The sequence below is a fragment of the Loxodonta africana genome, chromosome 12, assembly GCF_030014295.1.
Source record: "Loxodonta africana isolate mLoxAfr1 chromosome 12, mLoxAfr1.hap2, whole genome shotgun sequence".
Classification (NCBI taxonomy): Eukaryota; Metazoa; Chordata; class Mammalia; order Proboscidea; family Elephantidae; genus Loxodonta; species Loxodonta africana.
In genome coordinates this window covers 48,015,209-48,022,995 of record NC_087353.1, presented here as the reverse complement: position 1 = coordinate 48,022,995, position 7,787 = coordinate 48,015,209, and the positions used below count along the sequence as shown (strand labels likewise).

Sequence of the window (7,787 nt, the reverse complement as noted above, 5' to 3'; positions counted from 1 at the left end):
TCCCAGTCCTTACAACCAAAAGCTTGGGGGCCCACATTCCATCTGCAGAATGAACCCACCTGTATGCTCTAGAGACCGGGGACATACTTTCCTCAAAGACACTTGGGGGATGACTCTCAACCCCCTGCCTTGTTCAGACTGTGACCCCCTGATGCAACCTAATACAAGAACCTACACCAATCACTCCTGCCCCTATAAGACTGTAGGACAGAGACCATGCCAGACACTAGATGACCAGCTACCAGGACACCTGAGCTGAATTCATACAAGAAAAGTGAATGGACTCCTAGACTGATATACCTGAAAACTGCTCCAGCCATCTGGTGACATGACATCAGAGCTTCAAAGTCAAAAATAATCAAGCCACCTCACTCAAGCAACCCATTTGGGCATATCAAAACAAAACAAAGCAAGAAGCTAGGATACAGTAAGCAAATATAAAATAAATTAATACAATAACTTATAATGGCTCAGAGACAACAGTCAATATCAAGTCACATAAAGAAACAGACCATGATCACGATCACCTCGACAAGCTCTCAAAACAAAGAATCAGTGGATCTTCTGGATAAAGATGCCTTCATGGAATTACTGGATGCAGAATTCAAAAGATTAATATACAGAGCTCTTCAAGACATCAGTAACAAAATTAGGAAGGAGATCTGGCAATATGCAGAACAAGCCAAGGAACACACACAGATAAAGTAGAAGAAATTAATAAGGTTATTCAAGAATATAATGAAAAATTTAATAAGCTGCAAGAATCCATAGAGCGACAGCAATCAGAAATTCAGAAGATTAACAATAAAACTACAGAACTAGACAACTCAGTACAAAGTCAGAGGAGCAGAATTGAGCAAGTGGAAGGCAGAACTGCTGAGCTTGAAGATAAAGCACTTGGCACTAATATTTTTAAAGAAAAATCAGATAAAAGAATTTTTAAAAAATGAAAAAACTTAAAGAATCATGTGGGACTCTATCAAGAGAAATAACCTACGAGTAATTGGAGTACCAGAACAGGGAGGGATAACAGAAAATACAGAGAGAATTGTTGAAGATTTGTTGGCAGAAAACTTCCCTGATATCGTGAAAGATGAGAAGATATCTATCCAAGATGCTCATCAAACTCCACATGAGGTAGATTTTAAAAGAAAGTCACCAAGACATAGTATAATCAAACTTGCCAAAACCAAAGATAAAGAGAGAATTTTAAGGGTAGCTACAGATAAAAAAAGTCACCTACAAAGGAGAGTCAACAAGAATAAGCTCAGACTACTCAGCAGAAACCATGCAGGCAAGAAGGCAATGGGGTGACTTATATAAAGCATTGAAGGAAAACAGTTGCCAGCCAAGAATCATATATCCAGCAAAACTGTCTCTCAAATATGAAGGTGAAATTAGGACATTTCCATATAAACAGAAGTTCAGGGAATTTGTAAAAACTAAACCAAACTACAAGAAATACTAAAGGGAGTTCTTTGGTTAGAAGATCAATAATATCAGGTATCAACCCAAAACTAGAACACTGGGCAGAGCAATCAGAAGTCAACCCAGACAGGGAAATCACAAAAATAAATCATGATTAATAAAAAGCTCAAAACAGGGAAGTAGTGATGTTATTATGTAAAAGAAGACAACATTAAAATAATAAGGAGGGGCTAAGAAATGTAGTCATAGATCTTTCACATAGAGAAGAAAACAAGGTGATATAAGAAATAAAAGTTAGGTTTAAACTTAGAAAAATAGGGGTAAATACCAAGGTAACCACAAAGGAGACAAACTATCCTACTCACCAAATAAAATACATGGAAAAAATAGAGACTCACCAGAAACAAAATCAACAACAACGAATAAGGGGAAAAGACAATATATAAAGATAAACTACTCAGCACATAAAATTAAGTGGGAAAAAGAAACTGTCAACAACACACAAAAAAAGACATCACAATGACAGCAGTAAACTCATACCTATCTATAATTACACTGAATGTAAATGGACTAAATGCACCAATAAAGAGATAGTGGCAGAATGGATTAAAAAAACATGATCCATCTATATGCTGATTAAAGAGACACACCTTAGACATAGAGACACAAACAAACTAAAACTCAAAGGATGGAAAAAATACATCAAGTAAACAATCGAAAAACAGCAGGAGTGGCAGTACTAAATTCCAACAAAATAGACTTCAAAGTTAAATTCATCACAAGGGGAAGAAGGGCCACTACATAATGATTGAAGGGACAATATGCCAGGAGGGTATAACCATATTAAATATTTATACACCCAACGCCATGGATGCATTGAAAAGTGAGATAGACAGCTCCACAATTATAGTAGCAGACTTCAACACACCACTTTCGCTGAAGGGCAGAAGGTCCAAAAAGAAGCTCAATAAAGACACAGAAGATCTAAATGCCACAATCAACCAACTCGACCTCATAGACATATACAGAACACTTCACCCTACAGCAGCCAAGTATACCTTCTTTTCTAGTACACATGGAACATTCTCTAGAACAGACCACACATCAGGTCATAAAGCAAGGCTTAGCAGAATCCAAAACATCAAAATATTTCCAACCATCTTCTCTGACTATAAAACCATAAAAGTGGAAATCAATAACAGAAAAAGCAGGGGGAAAAATCGGACACTTGGAAACCGAAAAATACCCCACTCAAAAATGACTGGGTTATAGAAGACATTAAGGATGGAATTAAGAAATTCATAGAATGCAATGAGAACGAAAATGCTTCCTATTAGAAACTTTGGAAATTAAGAATTTCATAGAATGCAATGAGAACGAAAACACTTCCTATTAGAAACTTTGGGACACAGTGAAAGCAGTGCTCAGAGGTCATTTTATATCAATAAAAGCACACATACAAAAAGAAGAAAGGGCTGAAATAAAAAAATTATCCTTACAACTTCAACAAATAGAAAGAGAGCAACAAAAGAAATCCTCAGGCACCAGAAGAGAGCAAACAGTAAAAATTAGAGTAGGATAAAATGAAATAGGATACAGAAAAACAACTGAAAGAGTTAACAAGTCCAAAAGCTGGTTCTTTGAAAAAATTATAAAAATTGATAAACCATTGGCCAAACTGCCAAAAGAAAAACAGGAGAGGAAGCAAATAGCCTGGATAAGAAATTAGATGGGTGATATTAAAACATATCCAACGGAAATTAAGAGAATCATATCACATTACTATGAAAAATTGTACTCTAAAAAATCTGAAAACCTAGAAGAAATGGATGAATTCTTAGAAACACACTACCTACCTAAACTAAAACAAACAGAGGTAGAACAACTAAATAGACCCATAACAAAAGAAGAGGTTGAAAAGGTAATCAAAAAACTCTCAACAAAAAAAGCCCTGACCCAGACAGCTTCATTGCAGAGTTCTACAAACTTTCAGAGAAGAGTTAACACCACTACTATTAAAGGTATTTCAGAGCATAGAAAAGGATGGAATACTCCCAAACTCATTTTATGCACCCAGAATATCCCTCATACCAAAACCAGGTAAAGACATCACAGAAAAAGAAAATTACAGACCTATATCCCTCATGAACTTAGTTGCAAAAATCCTCCACAAAATACTACCCAATAGAATTCAACAACATATCAAAAAAATAATTCACCATGACCAAGTGGGATTCATACCAGGTATGCAGGGATGGTTCAACATTAGAAAAACAATTAATGTAATCCATCAGATAAAGAAAACAAAAGACAAGAATCACATGATTGTATCAATTTATGCAGAAAAGGCATTTGACAAAGTTCAACACCCATTCATGATAAAAACTCTCAGTCAAATAGGAATAGAAGGAAAATTCCTCAACATAATAAAGGGCACTTATACAAAGCCAACAGCCAACATCATCCTAAATGGAGAGAGTCTGAAAGCACTCCCCTTGAGATCGGGAACCAGACAAGGATGCCCTTTATCACCACTCTTACTCAATATGGTGCTGGAAGTCCTAGCCAGAGCAATTAGCCTAGATAAACAAATAAAGGGCATCCAAATTGGTAAGGAAGAGGTGAAAGTATCTCTATTTGCAGATGACGTGATCTTATACACAGAAAACCCTAAAGAGTCCTTAAGAAAACTTCTGAGACTAATAGAAGAGTTGAGCAGAGTATCAGGATACAAGACAAACACACAAAAATCAGTTGGATTCCTCTACTCCAAAAAAAAGAACATCAAAGAGGAAATCACCAAATCAATACCATTTACAGTAGTCCCCAAGAAGATAAAATACTTAGTAATAAGTCTTACCAGAGATGTAAAAGACCTATACAAAGAAGCCTGGAAGACACTACTGCAAGAAACCAAAGGAGACCTACGTAAGTGGAAAAACATAACTAGCTCATGGATAGGAAGACTTAACATCGTAAAAATGTCTATTCTACCAAAAGCCATGTATAGATACAAAGCAATTCCAATCCAAATTCCAATTCATATGGAAGGGAAAGAGGCCCTGGACAAGTAAAGCATTACTGAAAAAGAAGAACGAAGTGGGAGGCCTGACTCTACCTGATTTTAGAACCTATTATACCACAGCAGTAGTCAAAACAGCCTGGTCTTGGTACAACAACAGATACATAGACCAATGGAACAGAAATAAGAATCCAGACATAAATCCATCCACATATGAGCAGCTGATATTTCACAAGGGCCCAAAGTCAGTTAAATGAGGAAAAGACAGTCTCTTTAACAAATGGTGCTGGCGTAGCTGGATATCCATCGGCAAAAAAAATGAAACAAGACCCATACCTCACTCCATGCACGAAAACTAACTCAAAATGGATCAAAGACCTAAATGTAAAATCTAAAATGATAAAGATCATGGAAGAAAAAATAGGGACTACACTAGGAGCTCTAATACATGGCATAAACAGTATACAAAACATTACTAACAATGAAGAAGAAAAACTAGATACCTGGGAGCTCCTAAAAAATCAAACACCTATGCTCATCCAAAGACTTCACCAGAAGACTAAAAAGATTACTTACAGACTGGGAAAAAGTTTTTAGCTGTGACATTTCTGATCAGTGTCTGATCTCTAAAATCTACATGATACTGCAAAAACTCAACTACAAAAAGACAACCCAATTAAAAAATGGGCAAAGGATATCAAAAGGCACTTCACTAAAGAAGACATTCAGGTAGCTAACAGAAACCCTGGTGGCATAGTGGTTAAGTGCTACGGCTGCTAACCAAAGGGTCGGCAGTTTGAATCCGCCAGGCACTCCTTGGAAACTCTATGGGGCAGTTCTACCCTGCCCTTTAGGGTCGCTATGAGTCGGAATCGACTTGACGACACTGGGTTTTTTTTAACAGATACATGAGGAAATGCTCACGATCATTAGCCATTAGAGAAATGCGAATCGAAACTACAATGAGATTCCATCTCACTCCAACGAGGTTGGCATTAATCCAAAAAACACAAAATAATAAATGTTGGAGAGGTTGTGGAGAGACTGGAACACTTCTACACTGCTGGTGGGAATGTCAAATGGTACAACCACTTTGGAAATTTGGCACTTCCTTAAAATACTAGAAATAGAATTACCATATGATCCAGCAATCCCACTCCTTGGAATATATCCTAGAGAAATAAGAGCCTGTACACAAACAGATACATGCACACCCATGTTCATTGCAGCACTGTTCACAATAGCAAAAAGATGGAAGCAACCAAGGTGCCCCTCAATTGATGAATGGATAAATAATGATATATGCATACAATGGAATACTGCACATTGATAAAGAACAATGATGAATCTGTGAAACATCCATAACATGGAGGAATCTGGAAGCCATTATGCTGACTGAAATTAGTTAGTTGCAAAAGAACAAATATTGTATAAGACCACTATTATAATAACTGGAGAAATAGTTTAAACAAAGAAGACAATATTTTTTGATGGTTATGAGAGGGGGGAGGGAGGCAGAGAGGGAGAAGGGTTTTCACTGGTTACATATTGGATAGGAACTATTTTGGGTGAAGGAAAGGACAACACACAATACAGGCGAAGTCAGCACAACTGGACAAAACTAAAAGCAAAGAAGGTCCCTAAATAAACTGAATGCTTCGAAGGCCAGTGTAGCAGGGGCGGGAGTTTGGGGGCCATAGTTTCAGGGGACATCTAAGTCAATTGGCATAGTAAAAACTATTAAGAAAACATCCTGCATCCCACTTTGCACAGTGGCTTCTGGGGTCTTAAATGCTAGCAAGCGGCCGTCTAAGATGCATCAATGGGTCTCAACCCACCTGGATGAAAGGAGAATGAAGAACATCAAAGACACAAGGTAATTATGAGCCCAAGAGACAGAAAGGACCACATAAACCAGAGACTGCATCGGCCCGAGACCAGAAGAGCTAGATGATGTCCAGCTACAACTGATGACTGCCCTGACAGGGAACACAACGGAGATCCCCTGAGGGAGCAGGAGAGCAGTGGGATGAAGACCCCGAATTCTCATAAAGAGACCAGACTTAATGGTCTGACTGAGACTAGAAGGACCCCGGAGGTTATGGTCCCCAGACCTTCTGTTAGCCCAAGACAGAAGCCATTCCCAAAGCCAACTCTTCAGACAGGGATTGGACTGGACTATGGGATAGAAAATGATACTGGTGAAGTATGAGCTTCTTGGATCAAGTAGACTATGTTGGCATCTCCTGTCTGGAGGAGAGTTGAGAGAGCAGAGGGCATCAGCAGCTAGCTGAATGGACAGGAAAATAGAGAGTGGAGGGAAGGAGTGTGCTGTCTTATTAGGGGGAGAGCAATTAGGAGTATATAGCAAAGTGTGTATAAATTTTTGTATGAGACTGAAAAAAAATATTTGGTGATTTTTTGTTTTATAAAAATACTTGTGAAGGGAAAGTGCCCTGAATGGACAGTACCTGTGAAAATACTTAAGCTGAAATATTTCCTCATTTCAACACAAACAAAAAAAACTTGAATTGCCATGTCTTATATATATATTTTTTTATATTTAGCAAAACTTTCCAAGTTTACCAAGTACCTCAGCAGCTGTAGAGACAATATCTTCTCAATTAAAAATATTATATTTTTCAGAGAAGGGTGTTCACAATTTCAAATTTATTAACTACCAAAGGCAACGTTGAATAAGATTGCAGGCAATTTTAAGGAAAAAATTTAATAACACATTTTTTAAAAATACATTCTATGGAAAAATACCAGTGACACAGTTTGGGGGGCAGAAATGGCTTAGAAACGTTAAGTATGTTCCAAGAATAATAATTCTGTGTATGCAATTTTTTAAATGATAGGATAATCAATATAGACTTCTTTAAATTTTACTTTGATGTACTTGGATTTATATTATTAATTTATAGCTTTTTTCCCCAAATATTAAAGAATAGCTTTTATTTATTGTAATTATTTAATTGCTCCACTAATATAATAAAACCAATTTTCGGATCAGTAAATTAATACTTCAAAAATTATATAATTTAAATTATTTTTAAAGCCCCATTCACTCTTAAAATTGTCTGTTTCTCCAGTAAATACACCCCCATTTAGAAAGACACTGGGTTTTGGGTTTTAGAAAGAAGTAATCCAGAGTCCCTGAGCCCGCATGCAGAGGAACCAGGACGCTCCACAGCCTTTCTGAGGAGACTGCTCCCCCTGAACACCTGTGGGGTTGCTCCAGTTACCTATGTCCCCATCCCCACGGCACTCTGCCATCCAGGTATGTGTCATCAGCAGTTCCTCCAAACCGGTAACTCCCCAAAGGAAAGAACCC

General features: G+C 37.4%; 1 pseudogene; it reads left to right on the top strand.

Moving 5' to 3' along the window:
- The first annotated feature begins 465 nt into the window (after positions 1-465).
- Positions 466-7,787, top strand: part of LOC100672665 (uncharacterized) — a 35,908-nt pseudogene continuing 28,586 nt past the window's right edge.